This window comes from Neolamprologus multifasciatus, chromosome 23 (genome assembly GCF_963576455.1).
Source record: "Neolamprologus multifasciatus chromosome 23, fNeoMul1.2, whole genome shotgun sequence".
NCBI lineage: Eukaryota > Metazoa > Chordata > Actinopteri > Cichliformes > Cichlidae > Neolamprologus > Neolamprologus multifasciatus.
Window position 1 is genome coordinate 43,270,325 of NC_140460.1, and position 26,514 is coordinate 43,296,838.

The 26,514-nt window shown below is 40.4% G+C and overlaps 1 long non-coding RNA gene across 1 annotated transcript; it reads left to right on the plus strand.

Moving 5' to 3' along the window:
• The first annotated feature begins 10,089 nt into the window (after nucleotides 1-10,089).
• On the plus strand, nucleotides 10,090-14,572 carry LOC146492441 (uncharacterized). Its single transcript, XR_014872220.1, has 3 exons — nucleotides 10,090-10,267; nucleotides 10,347-10,690; nucleotides 14,359-14,572. It is a non-coding gene; the product is annotated as an uncharacterized LOC146492441 (long non-coding RNA).
• Nucleotides 14,573-26,514: the final 11,942 nt, after the last annotated feature.

The following is a 26,514-nucleotide window of genomic DNA, read 5'->3' on the forward strand; positions in this document are numbered from 1 at the left end:
GTTATTCTGTTGGCATGAGTGGCTCACTGTGATTGTGTCTTTCTTGAATGCAAGTTCTGCATTTGAGCACCATCTCAGAGATTTGTTGACTCAGCCCGGGCCACCACACTGTTTGGCGTGCACAAGCGTTACATTTTACAACACCTTGGTGTCCTTCGTGTAGTTTTTCCAGCGCCTCATTTCTCATTGCTGAAAGAATGACAAGCCGTGTGTCTTTTAGCAAAAGGCCGTCTTCAACAGAGAGCGTGGCTCAGTCAGGCCAGTAATTTCTCAGAAAAGGCTCTTGTTTTGCATGTTCTGCACATGTCCATGACGCGAGCACACACTGTCCCTTTTCAGTTGTTCCTTCAGTGTTTGCATATATGATGAACTGACAGGCATGTTTGCTACAATACTGTCCACATATATGTCTGTGCTTTCCATCAGCTCTTTGTCTGACATGTACATCGTTTTTTTCAGAGGCGAGCAGGACAAAGTATCTGCTGTCCAGTGCGATTTCCCTGGGGCGTACTGCACATTGTACTGGGTGGCAAGAGATCCAAAGCTTGTCCTCCCAGTAAGGAAACGAGAGGTTTGTGGTCAGTTTCTAGACCAATAAGAAAATCACGAAATCGCTCACACGCCCATGTAGACTCCAGTGCCTCTTTTTCCACTTGTGCGTATCGTTGTTCAGTAGGAGAAAGGGACCTCGACGCATACGCCGCTGGTCGCCATCCTGCTTCCCACAGCTGCAAAAGAACACCTCCGAGACCATAGGATGAAGCATCTGAGCGAGAGCATGTTTTGCTAGTAAAGGAGTTTGGTGTGAGTGTCTGAAGAGGAGCATTGAGTGTGTGATTGTGACTGTGTGCACGGACCCCTCCTTCCCGTCGATTCCTGGAAACCCCGACCCCCCGCACTTTGTATATATTTCACCTGGTGATTGTAGATAAACTTTTGACTTTCCACAACCATTGTGGGTACCCAGCACCCAATCCATAAGCCTGGAAGTACGGAGCACCAAAACCAACAAAGTGTTTCCTGAAGTCAAGTCCAAGTATCATTTTCCCATAGACTACTATAGGCTCTTAGGTATTTTTGCAACCACACGAATTACTCCCTCTTGGCCTTTAAAACAAGTGCAGCTTTTAGGCACTTTGCCATTTGCTTCACTTTTTAAACCTATAATAATAATAATAATAATGGATTGCATTTATACAGCGCTTTTCGAGACCCTCAAAGCGCTTTACAATTCCACTATTCATTCACTCTCACATTCACACACTGGTGGAGGCAGCTACAGTTGTAGCCACAGCTGCCCTGGGGCAGACTGACAGAAGCGAGGCTGCCATATCGCACCATCGGCCCCTCTGGCCAACACCTAGAAGCTACATCCATTTTCATATTGCATATGATTTACCAAAGCCCACTAGTTTTTTCACTGTTTCTCAAAGGACATAAATAAAGATAAGATAATGGTCTAATTTCATGCTGCAGAATGTAATTGATTTGTTAAATCGAAGCAAGAGAACAAAGGCTGCACACTAGACAGATTCTGTGGTCTAAGTTTAAGCCCACATTATTCTGGTAAATTCTGTTTGTTGTTAAATCAAAGGCCACTTTTACTGTTATATTGTAGCAGCTGCAGGAACACATACACAGCAACATGTCGACACAGATGTGAGCAAGGTCTAGACATGATGGGGTCGATGTCGTGGGAGCTCTGTGGGGTGTATCGGCAGGCAGGAAGAGATGAAGAGGAGGAACGAAGACTGGTAAAAGAGGTGGAGGAAATAAGATAAATGGGGTGTAGTTAAGACAGCTGTTCGTGAGACTAGACTGATGGGTAATCCAGTGAAAATCAAACAATAACTTGTATTTTGGTTTATTTCTTTCATTCATTTCTGGATTTATGCCAGATAAGTTTGAAGGAAGCAAAAATAAATTCAAACATCAGTGTCTCAGTAATTTATTTGCTTTGTATTAATATTTACCCTTTTTAGCACCTGAAGACATGGTAGTCATATGGTTATAAGGCAGAAATATACAATACACTTTTACCAGAAGTTAACAGCAACATGATTGCTTTTACCACTGTGAGCCATTGTTTTTCTCAGATGGGAGGGCAAAGAAGCATTACTTAAAGGAAGCAATTTGCCAAGTAGACAAGAAAAACAGAAGTAGCCTTTCCACATCAAGAAATTGGGGCATGCACAAGATACTGTTAAAGTGTACTAGCTCATTCTGGTGTAGGATCCATTAGAAGCTACAGTACGTATCTACGAGTGGAAAACAGCAACAGCAGTGGAGGGAAAACTGCTCTTTGCTGTGTTAGAGCTGGTGCATTTTTGCAGCTATTTCTGATGTTTTGTTTTAGGTTGATATGCATCTTTTTTTTAATTTTTTTTTTACATTAGCTAGTCACCAAGCTATCTGTTGTATAATGGTGACATAATGACCTGCAACACTATATTTTTAAAAAGTATAGTAATGTTTCTGCTTTTTATCTATTATTAAAACTATAAATCAGCTGTAAAGAGCAGTGTGTGGCCAATAAGAATCAAAGAAGAACATTTGGAAGAGACTGTTTTGAAACAGTTGTTGAACTATTTATGCTATTATGCTATGTACATTTGTGCATTAATTCTTCTTGGATAAAAGGAAATCTACAGACTAGCTAGCAGCTCTGTTAAGTCTGTCTATTAGCAGTTCTTACCACCCCGTAGGCATCTTGAAACACCTCTGGGTAGTCATAGCGTTTGGACTATTTTGAAATATTTTAATATTTTGAAAGGTAACTTTGACATCAGCGGGATACACGAATAAAAGAAGACAAAACTCAAGTCTTGTGCATCTTTCTCTTCTTTATGATGTCTCTGGTTATACATGAGCAAAAATGGATTTCAATGCAAATGTTCACATTTTTATATTAATATTATAATATAAATAATATTATTTATGATATTTTGTCTTAATCCTGCAGTCATAAAAATGTATTTAATCTGCGTGACATCAATGTGATCTAGGAAGTTGCAGCTGTAGGTCATGTTGTGTCTGAGAAGGGTTAGAGGTCAACCAGTCAGTGGTCTTTCATTGAGCTGTCCCAGGAGACAGAACAGGACCTCTGCAGTTCTGTTTCCCAAGTCAGTGCTCAGACAGGAGACACTTAGTGACTAACTGCTGGTTGGCTGACAGGAGCTTTAGGGCTAAGAAATAACACTTTCTGTAGTGCATTTGTACATTTAGCCTTTTTGGTTTCTGTTGTGTTTTAGTGTGTGATGAGATTTTAAGATTTAATTTATTTTTAGACTAAGTTTTGGAAATTCTTTTGTTACATTAATTATACTACCAATACAAATACTAATGATGCTTTTACTAAAGTAAAAGTGATGAAAAGAACGATATAATATATATAAAATATACAAAATGACAAAATGTTAAAATAAAAGAACAGGTGATTCTCTGCTAGACAGAGATGTTACATTGTAGTCATGTATGTAAAATTTCCACAGCTGTGTCTGTGAAATAGCTGGGCTAAATCAGTCTGTTCCTGGTGTTGTTTAAGATTATCCATGATGGATAATTTTTCAATGACCTCCTGTCCATCACAATAAATAATTTGGATTTAAAAATCATATTTTAATAGTTTGTGGGTTTTGTTGTGGGATTTGGGGTTTAGTGATATAATTTTTACTTGGTTTTGGATTCTAAGCTATTTCTCACATTTTGATGGTGGTTTGTGGTCATGAAGTAGTACTGTTTATATTTGTTCTCTCGGTGTTTTCCATCTCTTCCTCAAATATCATGATACACTATTTACAGTTATTCATAGGTCTTCATTTCCTTGTTTTAGTTGTTTCTGCTTTTCCTGTTTTATTTTGGTAAGTAGGTATCTACTGTGCCTTGTTCCTTAGTTTACGTCCCTCCCCTGTCTGACTGTTTTAGTTTTTTTTTTTTTCAAGTTAAAGTTTTTATTATTTTTTAACATTTAAGGAAACAGACATATCAACACAAAACAAGACTCAGTGAGCCTTTAAAAAAAGTGATTATAAATAAACCGTTGCACATGCAAGACACTTGGTGATGCTGTAGACACGTAGTCTAAGGAGCTTGCAAAGAAAAGCGTCTGGACTTCTTTAAGTTGCTTGAAGACGTTTCACCTTCATCCGAGAAGCTTCTTCAGTTCTAAGGTCAAATGGTGGAGAGTCCCAGATTTAAACCTAGTGGGAGTTTCCCCCCACAGAGGGACAAAGGACCCCCTGATCATCCTCTAATCGCCTGAGCCAAGGTGTGAAACTGGGTGTGGGTCCCAATCAGCCAGAGTTTCGGGTAAGTTCATTGTGATTAGAGGATTATAGAAGAAGTCTAGACGCTTTTCTTTGCAAGCTCCTTTGACTACGATGACCTGGATGACTGAGAACCTTCACAGACATACTGTAGACACATACAAACAAAAGCTGTCCCATTGTTCTGTTAGTCTGTGTTTTGCTCTCAACATTCCCAGCTTCTCACATGCCACATTTTCAGGTTTGGAGTCCGAAATTCTTCCATAGTGTTGAAATAAGATGAACACAGGTCAGTGTTTACCACCCTGAAGCCTGCTTTATCTAGCTGTGGCACCTCCCCCAGTTGGCACAATCTTGTTGATTTACATTTCACCCAGCCCCTCCCAGCCCCCCCCCCCCCCCAATCTATTTTAAAACACCTTCCCATATTGGGAAGACCAGTGGACATTCCCACAAAGCATGCAATAGAGTACCCTTTACGTTCTGGCTCAGTCGTCCTTACCAATGTCCATTTTATGAAGTTGTGTTGGTGTGTAATAGCACCTGTTGAGAATTTTTTATCGGATAAATGTACCTCTGGCTTCCCTGATGTAGAGCCCATTTTCAGAAATAATTGAATCCCATGTTTTCTCATCAAAAGTACAACCAAGATCACTTTCCCAAATACTTTTAAGACTTTTACATGTACTGTTTTTAATCCAATTTCATAAATTGTACCATTTTGACACGTTCGTAAGTAAAGGTGGAAGTAGTAGAGAATTCTCTATAATGTTTTTCACCTGAGAAAACTTTATTTTATCTTTCAAACAATCTCTAGTTTGTAAATATCACCAGAGATGGCCGCGTCCTTCCAAATTAAACTTTTCTGTAAAATCATTATAAGACATGAATGTGTTCTCTTCATATAAATCACTTATTATCCTTATGCCCTTTTTGTGACATTGTTTACCTATTTTAATTTTTGGGTTGTGCCACAGGGGTGAGTATTTTTGAAAGTAAGGGGAAAGACTACAGCTCCTGTGAACCTCTTCTGGTTTTTGAGCTAAAAGTCCAAGTCCGAATGTGTAGCCTCTCAGTGTTTACACAGCTTAGACATTTCAAATGATTTGCTGTAGTGTTTTATGTTTGGTAAAGATAGACCCCCTCTTTTTTCGGTTGCCACCTACCAATACTGGGATGGTCTACCACCATATATATATATATGTATATATATATATATATATATATATGGTGGTATATGTACCATATACATATATATATACACTAGGGGTGCAACGATACACAAAATTCACGGTTCGGTTTGGTTCGATACTTTGGTGTCACGGTTCGATATTTTTTCGATACAAAAAAGTGTTCATGCTTTTTTAATTTGTCATTTATTAAAATTATAAATATATATTTTAACTCAAAAGTACAGTTTTTAAATTTAATGTTGCTGAAACAACAAAGTAATAAAAAAAATAAATCTATCTGATCGAGGAATCACTCATCTTTGGAAAAGAGAGTTTATTACAGAGAAATGGCTCTTTCCAAAATAAAAGCTATACTATACGCTTCTTCTGGGCTATATTCTCAGCAGCATATTAAACATATCAGCTCCATAAGGAGAATCATGTGCTAACGGCTGTCTAAATGACTCGGGTAAAGTTTGTAGCATGCGTGCTTGTTGTTTTTGTGTGCTTCCACTTGTCTTTGCACTAGGATGATGTCACCGTAAATGTGCAGTCATATTCGTTGTGTTCCCACTAGTGCTGTCAGCGTTAATCTGAAATGACGTTAACGCCACAACACGGCAAATCTCCGTTAACGAGCTACCGCGGATCGCCCCGTGTGTGGGACTGGACGTCGTCAACACGTTAACGAGCAAACTGCGCTAACGCACTAGTTCCCACCAATGTAATTGAGCATTGCTGGAACATCCAACATACTGTTTTACTTTTGTCCATGACGCGCTTACCTTCAGGGTCATACGTCACATGAAGACCAAAATAGTTCCAAACGCCAGATCTGAATGAGGGTGGGGGAGGTTCAATTTGCCATGTTGCAACGAGCTTAGCTTCTGTCTTGCTAGCTTGTGCTACGCTCAGTGGATCTGAGCTCGACAGTGCAGCCTAGGTGGAGTAGTCGAACGCAGATCCACTGAGCGCTCAACACAGACAGCCTCGTCAGAAGAAAAGTTGATAAAATAAATTACAGTTTTTTTTACAGACGCTAGGACACATTTCTCAATACTTAGGTCACTTTTGCAAAACTCCTCACACAGTGAGCACAACAGAAGTCTATGTGGGCTAAACTGAGGATCAGTTATCATTGTTTTGGCACAAAATGCATTCAATGACTACATCTCTCAAATTTCATGAATTATTTTCTCACTCAGACACAACAACTGCCAAAAATCTTTGTACGTACAGGACATTTTGCATGTACTTACATACTGTTTTCAAAACTGTTAAACTTATGGTCAAAACAATAACATAATGCAAAACTGAATAAGACAGCAGAATTCAACAGCAATATTTTATTGAAACATATTTTAAATCTAAAAATGCAGTTTAACCAGCAACAGCTGATTCTCATTTTAGATGAACATCTACACAGGTGTTACTCTATTCTTTCCTAGGTGTATTGCCCTAGATGACATAAGATGTGATGTGGATGAGAACCTGTGGCCAAATGGAGAAGACCGAGTAGATTAGCATTACTATTGTAGGTGTATCAGTGGATGGTGTGTATACAAATTCTTGTATTTTGAGATTACTTAGTGCAAATTAAAAAATACATAAACAAATATTAACGAATTCTGCATGATGTCTGATTCATTCCAGTAACATATATTGAAATTATAAACAGAGATGTGTCCTTGTTTTACACAAGAAAACACTGTGTAATGTTACATGTTGTTAGTGTTTTTTAGGTCATTGTTTTGTGGGTGACAAAGTGTGTTTGTCGGCTGTCAACCTTTGCTAGTCTTCTGGAAGAATGAGTTTATTTGAGACCTGAATAAAGCGTTTTGGTAGTTGTAGTGCATTTTGAATGTGAAATGAACTGCTTTGCCAAGCTGAAGGTCAGTTAGGAGAATTCTTTGAAGAGTTTTGCAAAAGTGACCTAAGTATTGAGAAATGTGTCCTAGCGGCTGTAAAAAACTGTAAACATTTTGTATTGTTCGATACATATGCGTACCGAACCGAAAGCACTGTATCGAACGGTTCAATATCGATACGAGTATCATTGCACCCCTAGTATATATACATTGTTTGTTACTTTTTCTTTCTAATTCCTCTTCCTTTACTACCACCAGGACTCTTTCTAGAGATGGCCCTCCGGCCAATCGGAGTGATTGGGCTTCAACCCCAACCCCCAGTCCAGTGTTCCTTTGTGGAGAGAGGGGAACCTTCCAGAAAGACAAGCATTTATGCAGCACACCACCATCAGCCATTAGGGTAGAGTAGCCAGATGGAAGCCATTCTTCAGTAAATGTGGCAATCTAAAGAGACATCCTTGATGATAACCTGCTCCAAAGTGCTCTGGACCTCAGACTGAGGTGAAGACTTATCTCTGCTTTCTCTGTATTACTGTAGGGTCTTTACCTTACAATATAAAATGCCATGAGAAAAACCTAAGAATACAGCCAAAATAACAAAGGAGTGGCTTCAGAACCATTCTGTAAATGTCTTTGAGTGGTTTGATGCATGCTCAAGCATCCAAGTAAGGAAATCTGGACATCTGGACTTCTTCAGTCCTTGAGTTGATGAGCCAGAGCCCAACAATAAACCCAATCAAATATGATTGGAGAAGACATTACTGTGCACCAGAGCTGCCATCCAACTCGATGGAGCTTGAGAGGTTCTGCCAAGAAGAATGGGAGAAACTGCCCAAAAATAGGCGGACCAAGCTTGTAGCATCATACTCAAAAAGACTTGAGGGTTTAGCTTCTCCCAAAGGTGCTCCAACAAAGTATTGACCAAAGGGTGTGAATACTTGTTCACGTACATTTTATATTGTCATTATGTCATTTATGCCTATGCAACAAATGTCAGCTTAGAGTACACCGCCTTCTTGGAGTCACTGGCTGGAGAGTGCTTCATCTAGGGACTCCATTGTTTGCTGGGGGACATCAACGCTCAACATTCAAATCTTGGCAATGACAGTGAGACTGCCTTACTCTGCCAACAATGTGTGGTGCTGTGGTATAGGAAAAACTGGCAGCTGCCAGTGCTACGCCTTTACCTTTCTGTAGATATACGTATGGTATAAGTTTGATTATGCTAGGTGATTTTCAGATAAGTTGACCTCTGACCTTGACCTTGGTCACTGAGATTTGAGTTCATCCAATATTTTAGGTAAATGCCCACACCCATGACATCATCAGAAATGAATGAATTCAACCAAGTCCCTAAAAGTATAATTGCACAGGAGCCCCTCATCTCAGGTGTCAGGAGTCAGGAGAATCTGTATTCTAAATCCATATTCAACTCAGATGTTTTTCACCCTGATATGACGAGTATTGTTTTTCAGATCTCCTTCGAACGAATTACACCAACCTGTTTGCTTTTACTCTCTAAAAGGGAGGTTTTTGTACAATGTGACCATGTACTCAGCTTCCTGTCCTCACAACACAAATAATACTGTATGCACACACACTCGTGGTCACAGTGGTCTAAGAGTGTAACCTGCTGTGAGGCTTGGTAAAGTAGAGCTGATTCACTTACTCTCTAACCCCTGCTACACATACGCAAACCACAAATGCACAATTGGGCACTCAGAACCTCGCACCACAATGCCCTCAGCCTCCATCTCACTTGCTCTAACCACAGCTACTTCCTTGGTGAAAACTGTTGGTTGAGGAGGCAGGTGGTTAGTTTGATTACAGACACACACACACAAACATACACCCACATGTATACCAGAAGCCACAATGCCAGATTAATAGAAACTGAATTGACAGAAAAGCAATCTCCATTGGATGGCACTGTTGGGGACCATAAAACAAAATAGAAAGAGAAAGTCAGAAAGAGAGATGAAAGATAAAAGAAGATGTGTGCAGTGAGAGGGTAGAATCATAGAAGAGTTGGGAACAAGTGAGAGCAATAAAAAGAGATTCAAAGTTTATAGTGTTTTTTTCTTTTTAAGGAGTGACAAAAGTTGAGGGGGATAATTTTATATCTGTCTCACTGCTGCCTTGAAAAGGAACTTTTGCACCAATCATTAAGGATTAATAAACATTTATAAATGCCAAAAGTGAGTCTTATTGTAAATTGTAAAGCATAACACCATTCTTTAATGACTAATAAAAATTTATAAATGCCAAATGGGAGCCTTAATGTAAACTGTAAAGCATAGCACCATTTATTAATGACTAATAAACATTTATAAATGCCAAAAGTGAGCCTTGTTGTAAAGTTTAAAACATGTCACCATTTATTTATGGCCAACAAACATTTGTAAAAGTATAACTGGGCCTGACTACAAAAAGTATAAAGCGCCAACAGTTATTTAGCATTGCTAAACTTACATACAAGTCTTTTAAAGATACACTGTAATCCCTAACAGTTGTTCTAGCTCATAACTAATAAGGTCATAACACTGAAATGTCATTTTGCAGTTGACCAAACTATAAAGCATTGAGCTCTGTTGACCTTTATGCAACTTTAATTGAATAGGGCTCAATAAATTATAGCTAATTTGTTTGGAACGCTCAAAAAGTTTAGGAAGCATATATTAGTAACGTTCTGGTGGGTGGAGTCTTGTCGCTCCTTCAGGAAAGCTGAGTCAGCCATCTTGAATTTACCTTGATGCAGGAAGTGTCATGGTCGGACGGTCCTTCTCGGGGGCGACCTGCCTGTGTGTGTGTTTCTCTCTCTCTCTCCTCCTCCCCTACCCAGTGGCTGACACACCTGCACCTAATTTGCCACCCAGCTGTCACTGATCATCCTTCGTTGTGGGCTGAGGTATTTAACTGTGTGTCCAGATGGCAGTCGACGCTGGATTGTACTGGAAGCTCGGTAGTGAAGAGTGTTTGTTGACTTGTAGCTTAGCTTTAGCCGGCTAGCCCCCTCACCTGGTGTTTTTGCTCATTTGTAGGAGGAAAAGATACAGAACTGGAGGTTGGAGAGAAGGAGCCTGCGGGGTTAAGCTATTGGAGGAGAACACACACTTGGATGTCACTTTGGGAACTCACCTGCGCACCACTGGGAGTTTGGAGAAGATCACCGTTGGACTTTGCACTTCACTTTGTGTTTTGAAACTGTTTTTGGGCACTGTAAATAAACACACTGTGTACTTTGCACCCAGAGCTCCGCGACTGAGTCTGCATTTTTCCATTATCCGTGACAGGAAGATTTGGCCAGCCCGTGTGGATTAAGGGTCCCCAACTTCAAACCACCACGACCACCACCTTAGTTTTTTCATCAACAGCCCTGAATTTGGTAAGTCTAACGTGTTTTTTGTTTTGTTTTGTTTAAATTTAATTTCAGCAAACAGGCTTTTTTGTATTTTTAACTGGAAATATAATTGTACTTTGTGCACAGTGAATGTTTGTTATTAATAAATTCAAATATAAGTAATTGTAACTTTAGAAGCTATTGAATGTGACAAATATGTGATGTTACTTCAAATTACAACCAAAAGCCAAAAACTTGTTATCCCTGCTGTCCATTTCTACCGGTTGTCGTATTCGCTGGTAATGCACATGCGTATTGTGAGTATACTTATTTCAATAAGTGTCCGCGTTACACAGTCAGTAGTTTACGCTGTTGAGCTGTGTGTATGCGTGTGCTAGCATGAAACGAACAATGCTAAACAACATGAGTGTGTTATCATGATGGTAATTAGGCACATGTTTGTATTTCTTCGTAGTCTCAAATGTGTCATAGGCAAGCTTAAAGCAATCTTCAGATGAGTATATTTTATTTTTGCGATCCTCACCTGCAGATTTTCTCTCAAAAAAAGGCAGCGTTCAAGAGACAAAACAACGTGGTTGTCAAAGTTGTGAAGCCCATCTGTCCACTCCTGGTATCTGTAGACCATGTGGCACTGAGGACACGATCTATGGTGTGTTGAAACATCTGTTGAAGACAAATTACATTAATATCAAAACATTAGTATAGGAACAATTATGACTAATTATTTCACACTGAGATTTAATCTTATTCATTACAAAGGAGCTTGCAAAGAAAAGCGTCTGGACTTCTTTAAGTTACTTGAAGACGTTTCACCTCTCATCCGAGAGGCTTCTTCAGTTCAGAATGAGAGGTGAAACGTCTTCAAGTAACTTAAAGAAGTCCAGACGCTTTTCTTTGCAAGCTCCTTTGACTATGATGACCTGGATGACTGAGAACCTTCACAGACTTATTCATTACAACTTACTCTCAATCACTCCCATCATGCTGACAATCCTCGCTTTATTGGTAATTAGAACAGCCTCATCAAGTTTTGGATGCTCTGGGCACACCTGGCACAACGTTTCACATGGAAAGAGCTGTTTCTGATGATCCATTTTCTGTGAGATCCAGGAATTTTTTTCTCTTTAAAAATATAGCTTATACTCCGTTCGATGGCAGCATTGTCCTCAAAGGAAGAACTCTCCTGAGTCATCTGTGATGGAGTGCCTGATGATAGTGGTACAGTTGATTTGAAGATGTCTCTCTGTGTCTGGAAGAGATGCAATTTAGCTATGTTTTTTATGAGGACATGATATTCGTGGCTTTGCACAAGCACAATGCCAGATGTTTCTCAGAGCACTGTAAGTCACAAATGTTCTGCCAAGACGGCAGAAACTTTGTATTTCCGGCTCAAATACAGACAAACATATCTGTGTTGAGGATCCACCAAAATCCACCCTCACACAAAGTGGAGCATGTGCCATCTGGGCAGCTTTCTGTCTCTTTATGCATGTAGCAGCTTTGGCCTCTCCAATAAATTTAAGGTCCACCATTTCCATCACGATGTGCTCTTGAAGAAAAACCTCCTTTACAGTTTCTTGGCAGTAATCTAGTGAGCGAAGGTGCTCACATAAACTGAAGCCTAGTCCGCTCCACTGGGCCAGCAACTGGTATTGCTGACATTCCTCCAGCTCACATCTGATAGTGTGAGACACCCCCCATGTTTTCCTCTGAACGTGAACTGGCACAGAGAACCCATGGCCAGTTCTCTGCACAGCAAATAACCCTGTAGTTTCATCTACACAAACACACTGCAGACGACTGGCCAGGCAAACATCTATTGCTTGGTTGGAGCCTTGTAGTTTTTTGTACAAAGAGTAAGGCCACAGTGAGGGCATGTAATTTTCATGGACTTTCCGTAAGCTACAGTTTTATTGAACACAGAGGTTAGAGCATATGAATGTTCTAACAAAGATTCAGAAAATGGTTCAGATACCGAAGACAAAACGTTGGGGGGGAGACGGGTATCCTCGAAGAGTACTGCCAGAGGAATACGGGTCTCCTCGGAGAGTGCTGCCAGGGGGAGACGGGTATCCTCGGAGAGTGCTGCCGGGGAGAGACTGGTATCCTCAAAGAGTACTGCCGGAGGGAGATGGGTATCCTCGAAGAGTACTGCCGGAGGGAGATGGGTATCCTCGAAGAGTACTGCCGGAGGGAGATGGGTATCCTCGAAGAGTACTGCCGGAGGGAGATGGGTATCCTCGAAGAGTACTGCCGGAGGGAGACGGGTATCCTCGAAGAGTACTGCCGGAGGGAGACGGGTATCCTCGGACAGTGCTGCTGGGGGGAGACGGATCTCCTCGGTGAGTGCTGCCAGAGGGAGACGGGGCTCCTCGGACAGTGCTGCCGGGGGGAGACGGATCTCCTCGGTGAGTGCTGCCAGAGGGAGACGGGGCTCCTCGGACAGTGCTGCCGGGGGGAGACGGATCTCCTCGGTGAGTGCTGCCAGAGGGAGACGGGGCTCCTCGGACAGTGCTGCTGGGGGGAGACGGATCTCCTCGGTGACTGCTGCCAGAGGGAGACGGGTATCCTCGGAGAGTTCAGCGGGAAGCAGTCCTGATAATGGTGGCTGACTTGGCATTGAAGAATGACAAGACAATAAATGCCTTGCCATATCCCCACGCCGTATGATTGTAATCTTACAGACAGGGCAGTGAAAGTGTCCTGTTGTCCTACAAGGCAGTCTGCACCGGCATATCAGTTTATCTGTAAGAGATAAAAAAACAAACAAACAAACAAAAAAACAAACAGACCTAATTTAAATGTAGTTGGATAGAATGCAATCAATTCATCTAACAATCAGATTGTACATGTTAACAAAAACATCCAAGCCAACCTCATTTTTGTTGCAGATGAATGCACTGAAGTGTACAATGTCAACAGCAACTTTTAAGTCAACAAAGATACTGCAGAAGTGCTTAAAAAAGTGCATATTTATAACTATAAAGCATATTTATTACAAACATACCATTGAAATACAAAGCATTTTTTATATGCACACTTAGATGCTCCTCAATCTTTGCCCTGACAGTAGGGCTGAAAGTGGGGCACAGAGGGCAGTAAAAGAGTCCTCTGCAACACGTGTTGCATTCCCGCAATTCTGGCTTTAAGCCCGAATTCCAGATTGATATGTGCATCTAAAACAGAGAGAAAAACAGATTAAAACAGGTCCTCGGCCCCGAACCATAGTAAAGGGACCTCTGGCTAATACGTCGGGTTCGTGTCGGGCTCGGGCTTTAAATACATAACGCCGGTACATGTATTCTGTTACTCCCCAACACTGTAAATGGATATCTAAAATTTGATTGCTGAGTGTACAATGGCTCACTGAAGTGTGAATAATAAATGTGAAATGCTGGTGAAAGTACAGGCTTGCACCTTTAAAATCAGTATCTGTGATTGGTTGCATTTTCTATCATTTTACAAAAAATGAATTTTTAAAAAATAAAGCTTATGCACAGGTTCAGTAAGGCAGATCTATGAGCTCACATCTTTCTGCTTCCATGTGCTGCCAGCTGAATCAAAGCTTTATCACGTCCACTTTCCCACACTGTCAAGCTGTTTGTGTCATCGCTGGTCTAGTCCAATCACCTTCTCCTGGCCTTCTCCAGGCCAATCAGCATTGATGCCACATCTGTCTTTCTCCTTCACAGATGGCCCATCTCCACCTCTCATCACTCAAGCTCCATTCAAGCCACCTTCATCTCCACCACCAGCATCTATGCTCCGGGCTCTGGCTCTAATCCCTTTCACAGCTGGGGGTTCGTTCTGCCGGGACGGGTCATCAGAGTCTAACATTTATCTATATTCTGTTCGTCAAAAAATCATGTTCATTCTTTCTAATGATCTGTCCTTGTTGTAATAAAATTTGTGACACTAAAAATATCAACATGTTTTTTAAATTATTTTTTATTATATGAAAAATATAATTAAGAAGTGAAACATTTCAATTAGAAACCATTTTCCAACCTGTGTCAGTTTCACATTTTCTTTTTAACAGAAACAAAGGTGTATGGTGGGCACCCTGTACTGTAAAAAAAAAAAGCAGTTCACTTTAAAATCTTCATATTTAGAAACATTTTACAAGGATACAGTGTGAAATTTAAACCTTTTGGAAGAGAAGGTGAGGACTTTTCTCAAATTGTCAGCAGCAAGGGAAACTCAGGGACAAACCTGTAGCTGTCATGGTAAGCTATGTGGCAGGCAAGGATGAAGGACCCAAATGCATACATGGGGGAATGAACTAAAAGAGGCAGCTTTTATTGTGCTGTAAAAACTCGAATGCAAAACACAGGAAACAAAACGTAATGACTGGAAACAGAGACTAGGCATGAACAAACTGGAGACTAAATGTAAATGGCCTGTATTTGTATAGCGCTTTTTCTAGTCCCTAAGGACCCCAAAGCGCTTTACACATCCATTCACACACACATCCACACACTGGTGATGGCAGCTACATTGTAGCCACAGCCACCCTGGGGCGCACTGACAGAGGCGAGGCTGCCGGACACTGGCGCCACCGGGCCCTCTGACCACCACCAGCAGGCAACGGGTGAAGTGTCTTGCCCAAGGACACAACGACCGAGACTGTCCGAGCTGGGGCTCGAACTGGCAACCTTCTGATTACAAGGCAAACTCCCAACTCTTGAGCCACAATCGCCCCTATACTAGGAGTTTGCTGTGTGTTTTCTCCGTGGTCCTGGTTTCAATTGTTACTTGTCAAAGAGGGTGTAAGATGCAACAACAGACAGAGGAAAACAGGGTTTAAATTCACAAGGGAGTAACGAGGGATTGGGAAACAGGAGGGAAACACAGCTGGGAATAATCTGAAATAACTAGACAGGAAGGAACCAAAACAGAATACACTAACACAGGACACAGAACTATCACAAACCAGAGGCCAGCACTGAAACGCAGAATCAAAAGAAAAACCTTGAGCCAGAGAATAAAACAAAAACAGGGACCAACCACATAGGAAGCAACGGCGCAGACACAGTTCTGTGGACTGACTGCATGAGAAGTGTTGGCGCAGAACCAGTTCAGGGGACCAATTGCATCTGAAGCAGCAGCGACAACACAGTTCAGGAGGCCACCTTTCACGGCATCGGTGTGGTTTGGTTGATGGACGTAGACATGCAGTCTGAGCAGGACGTGGAGGGGTGCTGACTTCCGGTGGAGAATAATCCTTTAATTGTCCCACAAGGGTAAATTTGGTTGTGTCAGCAGCAAAAAAAACAAAACACATACACAAACAGAACAGGACACATATTTACATCATGGTCAATAGTTACCAAAGCAGAGTACTGTACAGTTATTAAAATTAGAGTACAGATAAGTGGCAAGCCCAGGCTGTAGTGTGCAAACAGAGCAGGATACTGAAAGATGTTTAAATAGTTAAGAATTGTTAAATATCTCAATTCTTTGATTTTTGGGCTGAAGGAAGAACAACACTCGGTGTATAAATGTTCAATCAACAATCTCTTTATTCCATACAATATAACGTGGCATAAGATAGTATAATAATCTCACAGAATATTTAGAATAATTAGAAAAGTGCCGATTGTGTGATTGTACCTCAGCATTAAAAAGTAGACATGTAACTTCCAATAAGTTAGTGTATATATAAGCTAAGAAAGCAATGTGCAGTTATAACAGTAGAAGTTGTTACAGCGCTGATGTAAACATCTGTTTGTTGGGAGCAGTTCTGATTGTGCAGTCTGACAGCTGCAGGGAGGAAGGACCTGCAGAAACGCTCCTTCATGCATCGAGGATGCAGCAGTCTGTCACTGAAGCAGCTCTGCAGCAACATCTACATGCATGGGGTGGGAGACTCTGTCCATCAGAGATGTTATTTTGGCCAGAGTCCTTCTGTCTCCCACCTGCACTGGGTCCAGGGTGCATCCCAGAACAGAGCTGGCCTTCCTGATGAGTTTATCCAACCTCTTCCTGTCAGCTGTCGATAAACTGCTGCTCCAACATACAACACTGTAAAAAAATGACAGATGCCACCACAGAGTCATAGAAGGTCTTTAAAAGCGCTCCCTGGACTCCAAATGACCTCAGCAGGTAGAGCCTGCTCTGACCCTTCCTGTAAAGAGCATCAGTGTTGTGGCTCCAGTCTAGTTTATTATTCAGGTGAACACCCAGGTACCTAAAAGAGTCCACTATCTCAATGTCCACTCCCTGGATGTTCACCGGTGTCAGTGTGGTGGGTCTGCGTCTCCGGAAGTCCACCACCAACTCCTTGGTTTTCCCGGCGTTGATCAGCAGGTGGTTCTGCTGGCACCAGTCTACAAAGTCCAGAGTCCACCGTCTGTACTCTGAGTCGTCCTCACCTGTGATGAGGCACTATGGCACACTAGCTTCAAAATCTGGCCTACTTGTTTGAGGTTTTATAATTTACAACTTACCCTCCTAAGTTTTTTTGTGAACTTCAATCAAACCTGGTAATTTACTTTAATAAGCAGACAGATTCCTATAAATATGACACTTTTTCAGTAAATACTTATATCAGTAAAATTACAAAAAAAAAACAGACTTTAAATTAATGTAAATGTAAAATAACATGAAACTAAATAAATATTTTTTAAAATTGAGGGTTTTCTCAACTTACATGTACTGTAAAAAATATAGTTGCAAATTTACCAAAATGTTACTAATATGCAGTGTTTATATGATATATAAACCTATTCACTTCTAGTTTAATGCTGTAAATATGCATCTAAAAGTTGATCTAATGAGTGAACATTTACATTAACACATGTGTAACTATACTATATATAACTATATTATACTATACTATAACTATAATATTACAAATGGTGTTTGTTGTTAATTAATACACATGTTGAGTGATTATTGAAGTTTTTAACACAAAAAGGGTAAAAAAAAAAAATGCTGTACAGATGTTTGTTTATAACTAGTAAGTGCAAATACTGGTAAGGTGTCAAAGCTATTGCTATGTTTTTCACAGATGGTGTGTTTTGTAGTTGTAGTTGTGTCTTTTTATTGCAAAATTATGGACATGTATTAATAATAAAAATGTGCATTCTCTATTATTCTTTGTGTTCAAAAGTTATGAGTTTGAACAAAAATGATAAAGTCCATGAAAAGTATAAATGTAATCAATATCAATATTATTTATTTTTCTATATAAAACATAAGTAAGAAGTAAAATGCTTAAATCAGGTTTAAATATGTGTGAAAAGGAAATATTGCATTGAGTATCAGACATTTTGGATGGTGAATGGCATCAAAAGAGTGAAATGGCAGTCTTTTGCAGATGTCTATTGTACTTCCACATATTTCAGGTGTTTGGCAGAAAACGAGAGTAACTTGTTTTTGAACCTCTCCATGACCCATGTGTTGAATTTGCATTGTTCCTTAAGTTCATATATCAAATTGCAGTGAAGGCTGTTTTTCTCACTTTCTTTTCACTATTTTCTCGAGTTTAGTCTCTTCATCAAATCTGAAAGTGTATCACACGAGCCACTTTCCTCCTGTCAGCACTGTTTGCTTTTCTCAGCCATGTTATATTTTTCCTCTCACGGCTGGTTCTGGTTATCTGGAGGCTACACCTGCTGTGTGTGTGTGTGTGTGTGTGTGTGTGTGTGTGTGTGTGTGTGTGTGTGTGTGTGTGTGTGTGTGTCACAGTGAAAGAAACTCCGTGTGTTATCAGGAGACAGCAAAGTTCAACAGAGGAAACTTGCTTATATATAGATCTGCTCAGGCTGATTTGAAAGCAGTTGGTTCTCTCTGTATGTAGTCACATCTGCACAAACACATGTTCACACAACTTTTACATGGCCTTTCTCATTTTAATGACTTAACATAACAACAAAACACACCCGAATTTAACACAGACAAAAGGTGGAAACATTTTTGTTCTGTTGCTTCTCAAACAGCTTTCCTGGCTTGCTTTGTTGTTCTTTTCTATTCATTTTCCTACAGACGGTTTGTTTAGTTGTAAAAGTTAACATAAAGGATCTGTCTCTGTCTGCTTCTGGCTCCGGGGGGTGTTATTGTGGCTTCCCAACCTCATTATCAAGTACATGATATCAAAGACACATACACTCACAGCCTCTCTCACTCTCTCTTTCTCTCTCTCACACACACACACACACACACACACCACAAGTAGATTGCTGACGATAGTTGATTTATGTATTATGTGCATTTTCATATTTTTCCAGGTGCTGTAATTTTGTTTTTTTTCTTAAAGGTGCAGCATTTCTACGTGTACTCTATCCTCTATCGAGGACCACAAGAGCCACACGCATGGAAATAAAGATTTCTGTGCTTAAATAATAAATTGTACAATAAATTATGCATTTGTAAATTCATTTTTTTATAATTTTATTTATTCAAACATTACTAAAGTAATTTATTATTTAATAATTTAATATAAAATATAAACACTATTTTTAAATCAATTTTTCAAAATGAATTATTAAGCTATCAATAAATAATTCAAATCAAAAACGAATTTCACAAAAAGAGAATTAAACTGTCAATAAAAAACCTCATTTCAAACTGTAAATTGAAAAACAAATTTTCAAAATCATTTTTAAATCACAATTTAAAAAAGAGAAATAAGTAAATGGATTTTAAAAAATCAAAGATTTATTTCTGACATTTAAAATTGTGATTCCACTTCTTATTTGAAAATCCATTTCCCTTTCCTGTTAGCTCATGGATTAGCAGTTATATGGTAAATGGCCTGTATTTGTATAGCGCTTTATTTAGTCCCTAAGGACCCCAAAGCGCTTCACACTACATTCAGTCACACACACATTCACACACTGGTGATGGCAGCTACATTGTAGCCACAGCTGCCCTGGGGCGCACTGACAGAGGCAAGGCTGCCGGACACTGGCGCCCTCTGACCACCACCAGTAGGCAAACATGGGGTTAGTATCTTGCCATTTAGTAGCAATTGGATTAGCTATCTCATTTCAGAAATCCTGAAGCAATGCAAATTATGCACGCGGCGTGATGTAAAGAGCTCTCTGATTGGTTGGACAGACACAGGCTGGCTGTTCAGCCTCGGAATTTAAACCCGACACGGATATGTGAAGAAGGGAGGGGCTCTGCAGGGAAACCTCCAAGTGTGCGCCTGTGGACTAGATTAGAATAGCTAGCTAGCTTGTACTGTTGGGATGTAAGATGATCTTAAAATAACAGGGCTGCATGTGGTGATGCTAGCGTTAGCCATGTTAGCACATTACCTTCAATCTCCACAGGTGCACACCTGGAGGTTCAACTTGGCATTTCTTTGCAGGGTCCCTTCATTCTTTACTGATTGATTAATAATTCATTTTTGACAAATTGATTTAAAAAATAGTGTTTTTATTTTAACTTAAATGACTAAATAATAAATTACTTGAGAAATTTTTGAATAAATAAAATCCAAATCCAAAAAAATTCATTTATAAATTCATAAATGAATTTACAAATGCATAATTAATTGTACAATTCATTATTTAAGCACAGAAATCTTTATTTCCATGAGTGTGGCTCCATACCTTCCTTTTGTCCTACCTGTTCTGCCTTAGACATTGTCATACTATACCACATATACTGTAATAACTCAAAATAACAGAATCGGAAATGAATAAAGAAACACGTGAACAAGAGGAGCCTATAGAGAATTTATAGAGCTGATGCCGGAAAAGCAAACAGCGTATCCAGATCATAATTCTGACTGAAAAAGCAGCGGGGCAGAACAGGGTGTGGAAAAATGGAGTGTGTGTGTGTGTGTGTGTGTGTGTGTGTGTGTGTGTGAGAGAGAGAGAGAGAGAGAGAGAGAGAGAGAGAGAGAGAGAGTGTGTGTGTGTGTGTGAGAGAGAGAGAGAGAGAGAGAGAGAGTGTGTGTGTGAGAGAGAGAGAGAAAGAGAGAGAGAGTGTGTGTGTGTGTGAGAGAAAGAGAGAGAGAGAGAGAGAGTGTGTGTGTGTGAGAGAGAGAGAGAGAAAGAGAGAGAGAGTGTGTGTGTGAGAGAAAGAGAGAGAGAGAGAAAGAGAGAGAGTGTGTGTGTGTGTGAGAGAGAGAGAGAGAGAGAGAGAGAAAGTGAGAGAGAGAAAGTGAGAGTGAGAATTGTAACAGAGTGCAGATATTGACAGAAAAAGGAAGCTAGGAGGATGTGTGTGACGGGAGGATGTGTGTGACGGGCGACCGTTACAAAGTCCTTATATTCACCACACAGAGACACAAGAAGCAGCACATGCTGCTGGTTTTAGCACACACAGCTTTATATGGAAAGTTTATGTGTTTATGACATGTTCAAATATTACAGAGTAACATGAATACACTCCTTTTAATCCTAGATAGCAGTTGATGAATAATTGGATTTAAGGTGTATCTATGAGCTTGACAAGAAAACTCTGTGAAGAGAGGAGTTCAACTTATTTGTCAGGGGTCTGCTATGAGCAAGGAGGAAAGGAAAGCAAGTGTAAGAGGTGTGCATGGTGGGTGTAATGAAGCTTTTCATGGGTGAAACAATGAACAGTGACTAACTAATCTAGTCTGGTAATCTCATAATTTAAGATGAAGGTGTTTCCCATCATGTCTCAGTCCACTGTCTTTCATGTTGGCTCTTTTTCTGTACTGTAGGCTCTGTACCATACATCTATAAAGCCTTTTCAATTATAGTTCCAGAAAAGTTGAATCAGAACCATCTTTATGGCCAAATCAAAAGGCACAATATAAGTACAGACCCATTACCAAATACTGTACAAATGTTAATTTCTAAAAATCCCAAATTCATCTATAAATTCCAAAAAATGTGGTCAACCTGGACACATGCGCAGACCCAGATGTAAAAGTTCAAGTTGTTTATGGAATAATTATGGAATAATCAGCACGATCCATTATGAATAAAGATCCAGGATGAAGGCAGCTGTGTGATCTGTCCCGTGCTAACCTGCCATGTCATGACTTTCTCTTGCTACGTGTCTGTGAAGGTTTTCAGTCATACAGGTCATCATAGCTTAAGGAGCTTGGAAAGAAAAGCGTCTGGACTTCTTAAAGTTGCTTGAAGACGTTTCACCTCTCATCCAAGAAGCTTCTTCAGTTCTAGGGTCAAATGGTGGGGAGTCCCAGATTTAAACCTAGTGGGAGTATCCCCCCACAGAGGGTGCCGTGTTGGGACTTTATGGAGGGTCCCCGTCTTTTGGCTGTGATGACCTTGACAAGAGCCACTACTGAAGGCAGTGGCTGAGCTTGAGTGTACGCTAGATTGTTGAATGACAACCAATGAAACCCTGAATCGTGCATGAAGCGATTCTACCCTACGACTCTAAAGAAACCTTACCTTTGTTCTCTTTGTTCAGGAAACCTGTGGTTTGGGATAGAGTACTGAGTGTCTTGTAAATATGATTTTGTTTACAAATAATATGTATCACTTGTAAATAAAGTCACTGTTATTTTTAAGGAGTCCTGTTTTGCTTACAACAGACCCGACATAATCTCCATTTCATGGTTCAAACTCTGCTGAATCTCGGCTTCTGTTTCACTTTTTGAAGCAAAACGTTTCCTCAGCAGTGGATATATTGGGCACAGCCTACAAGGTAACTCCAAAATAGTTACTTCTTTCCAGTACTCACAAAGATGACAAGCCGAGCAACTTAACACATGTGGTGTAACAATGTAGTGTCTGGTGAGGAAAAACCTCCATCCTAACTCGGCCAGCAGAAATCTATCAACTGCAGCCTTCAAAAAACATTTCTGGTGGAGACCAAGGTAAAACTCTGGAACACACAAGGCCCAAGACACAGCCACAAACCAACCCAAGTATCACGGTAGGCTGGCGTGTCTATTACACATTTTGCTGATATCAGGTCGCACAAACACAGAGACAAAGAAGGGAAGAGAGTCAAAGGGAGAGTCAAAACTGGACAGAGAAGAGGAAAAGGGCGAGACAGACCAGTAGGACCAGGACACCCTGACCAGGGATGGGATCTGATAAGAATTTAGCAAAGCTGATTTCATTGATATCACCTATCAGTTTGATTCCTTATCACTTCTTTTATTTATTGTCATTATTTTCTCATTGGCCCCCCCTTGAGTGTCACTGCCATCTATTTCAGTTGTGTAAATTAATTGCATTTTTGCATTAGCAGCAAAATGCAGTTGTTTCTGTCCTGGATGCAGTTTCAACTTGTCTTTTTATTTAAAGTAGAAATAAAATGTTCATATCCACACTGTACGTTGTAGACTGCGCCACGATTTTCCTCCTCCGGCATAAGGAATGAAAAGCTGATTGTAGTGTAAGTAGAACTGATAAGGGGGATTGATAGGCAGCGGACTAACAATATCAAAGAACTGAACTAGTCGTTTCCCAACCCTAGTTTGGAGGTAGTTTTATTGATTCAGCTCTTTTAGTCAGAATATTTTTGTCAGACAACCAGACTCTCTGACCTGGAGAGTAGTTGGGGCCTGAGATTTGATGGCAATCGGCTTGGTGCTTGTTTTGTTCCTGCATCCTTAGAAATGCTGTTTTGGTGTCTCTCCAAAGGCAACATCAGCAATGGAGATGATGCTGGATGGAGGGAGCACAACACTTGCTGTCCTGGGAATGCAAACAGAAAACATCTGGAGTTGTGTGCCTACTCTAGCTAAGCCAGCTGGGTACTCCACATAGGCTGGTTTGATTGGACCACACAGAGCCTGGTTGGCTGTCTTGGTCTGGCCGTTGGTCTGTGCATGGAAATTAGCAAAGAGACTAACCTTGTCGACCGAGGCCCAATGGGAAACTTGAAAATTTGCTTTGGGCACAGACAGGGCAGGTGGAGACATATTACACCTGGAACCAAAGACAGACACCAAAACAACCTCTGGAGAAATAAGACCGTCCATTACTGCCTTAGTTGGCAGTTGAACCTTACAGTGTGAGCCCAGAGGATTACCTGGGGCCTTATGGCTGTAGGAACATAGAGTCGAGTAGGTGGTCCACCTCCAGGATTGGGTTTGGTCTGCTGCTGTCTTGACCAAGTATCCGATCTGTCAGGAGACCTTTAGGACAACACAGGTGGGCAACAGAATGGGCCCAGGTTATCAGATTTATAGATTACCAGCCTTCCTTCAAAGAACAGCTCGCTTTAAGTTAAACCCATTCTCACTCCATATGTCTGTGTTTGGGTTTTCTCTCTAACCCATGAGTCCTATACCTACCCACAGCCTTCTGACAGCTTTTTCTTTATCTTTTTTAACGCCATCGTCTATCTCTATTTTCAGTCACCTTCTTCATTTCGCTACACTTCCCTGCTGACTTTAAGCTCCTCTGAAGTTTGGAGAAACCGCTAACAGCAAATAGCCATCTGGCGATCGATGAATACTGAAGCTTTTTCAGTATTCCCTACATCTTCTCACAGCCACAATGGTTCCCCCTCAGCCTTAATGGGCAAAATGCCGGGTGCATATCTGTAAAGTCTAGTGTGACAGGTGTCCTATGTGAGGCAGGGCAAAGTCCCTTTAGTCTTGTGGTTAATGAAGAAGTCATGCAAAGAGTTGCCTCACCCATTTCTCACTCTTCCTCACCCTCTATTTTCCCTCCATTTCCATTTGTTCCCACATTGTGGTTAACAAGTGAATGCAAAGTGTTGTCTTTGTGCTTGGACTGTACCCATTAGTGCCCTTATATTCTGTATTGTAAATGCCACCAAGTGACTAAGCCTTCTGATTTATTCATTGGCTCGTTTGGGATTTGTGTCTCCTTGTGTGGTTGGTTTTAAGATTGGCTGCCTCTGCTGCTTGCACCACTGACCTGCTTATGTTTTAACAGATCTTCTGGGTTACTTAACATGTGCACATACACAAACACACATGCTACAAAGGCATAAAGTAATGACATCTTGAGGGGTGTGAATGGCTAATTAGTTAATTGGAAGTCTCCTTCTCAAGCTGTCTGAAATGATCTATGTCATGAAAGACAGGCATTGATTTTTGTGCTTGTCTGTAGTTACTTCTGTATTGTGTATTTACTGTCTGTGCCTGTTCACAATCCAGTGTTTACCATTTTAAAGTCAGATGTATCGTCAAATAGCTCTTCTATTGATATATCACTTCAGTTCTTACAGTTACTCTTTAGACATTACACCGAGTCAAGGCCCATATACATGAACTTTTAAAGATTAACCTAGTGAGGTTTCATGGTGTGAAGTAACACTTTTTATGTGAAAACATGCAAATGTTATATAATGTATTTCTTATTGTTGCTTCTTTTGGTTAAGGTACGATACGAAGTAACAATCCGATTACTCAGAACTTGGCTAACCCCAAAGCAACATTAGTCATCCTTATATTGAAAGAAATCATGTACAACCCAAAACATGTGATACAGGGTGAGTTATTAGCAACAAGCAGTAGCAGCAAATGCCTTATATCAACCCAGCAAGCTAGCATATTAATGACTGAGCTGGGCCTCTATCAGAACAGCTTTGTTGCTGCTTGTTACAGATTCTCCAGTCTTAGAACTGAAAAATAATTTCTCTTCATGAAGTGATGAATGCTAGTCTTAAACCCCTCCATGGGGGAAGCAGCATGTGCTCTGAAACACAGTCTTTTCTATGGATTGGGCTACTCAGTTTCAATTTACTGGTGTTCAAGTAAAGAATGGCACGAGGACCTGTCAGTTAGCCACAGCGCAGAACAACATACATTCACACAACCAACAGAAATGCATGATGACAGTGAACAGGTGTATATAGTACACATGAAGATTATGTTGTTGTTGTTTTTAAAGAGGACAGTACAGGCAGAGCACAGCGGCCAGCCCAACACAAATTTGGGACTGTTTGCTTAAACTAATTGTCAGGACAGCTGATGCTGTTTCTTTAACAGTATGAAGTCTCCCATATATGTTCAGTTGGGCTGAGATCTGTGAGGTGTATAAATCACATCATTTGAGCTTGTACCCCATCACCAATACCGAAACGGGTTTTCCTGTTTTTGTTACCTGTTTGTAGGACATGAGTTTACATAAAGCTCCCTATGTATTAAAGTGGTGATGGGCAGAGGTTCCCCATTTATATTACAGGTTCACATCTTCTAATTGTTCTTGTGAGAAAAGATTCGTGTAGGTCTTTGGCCGTAGTAATGTCCTGGTTCCACTGCACAGCTGTGAAGTCCTGACATCACAGCCTTTACAGGGATATCTGAATTCTGAAGTATTGTTTATTCATATCAGTGTTGCTCTGTCATAGCAAAGTGTGGTTGAGGTCACAGAGATTTCAGTCACTCAGGCACATATATATTACAGTACACATTTTTACATTTAGATAAGGGTATGCAGAGTGTTCAATCACAGCTTTTTGTCGTTTACAAAATATCCACAAAGTTGGAAAGGAAATGCTGTTAAAATCAAGGCTCTAGTTTTCTTTTTGCAGCTTTCACTCAAGCTGTTTTCCTCACAGATCTCCATTTCTCTTCTCATTCTCCTTTTCCTGCCCTCAGAACCTGAATTCAGTCCTCCACACCAGTGCTGCTGCTGCTCCATCCATCCTCCTTGCATTTGGTGCACATTTTGTCATAAAATCACCATAAAATCGTTACACAGAAGAGACACACTTGTTTTGGATAGATTTGCACCAATATTGTTTAAGTATAGCTGATGTATGGAAACAGTCACCTTTACTAAAACAATCAAGAGTCTACTAGTTCCATAATGAAACGTCTTGAGATCAGAGTATTATATTTAATCTGTAAACTATATTCAGTGGAGCTCAATATTGTCTGTACAGATTCCAGTGTTGTCCATTTAATAGTGCTTGTAGAATTTTAGTGTGTACAGGAGTAGCATTGTCATGTCCTGAGC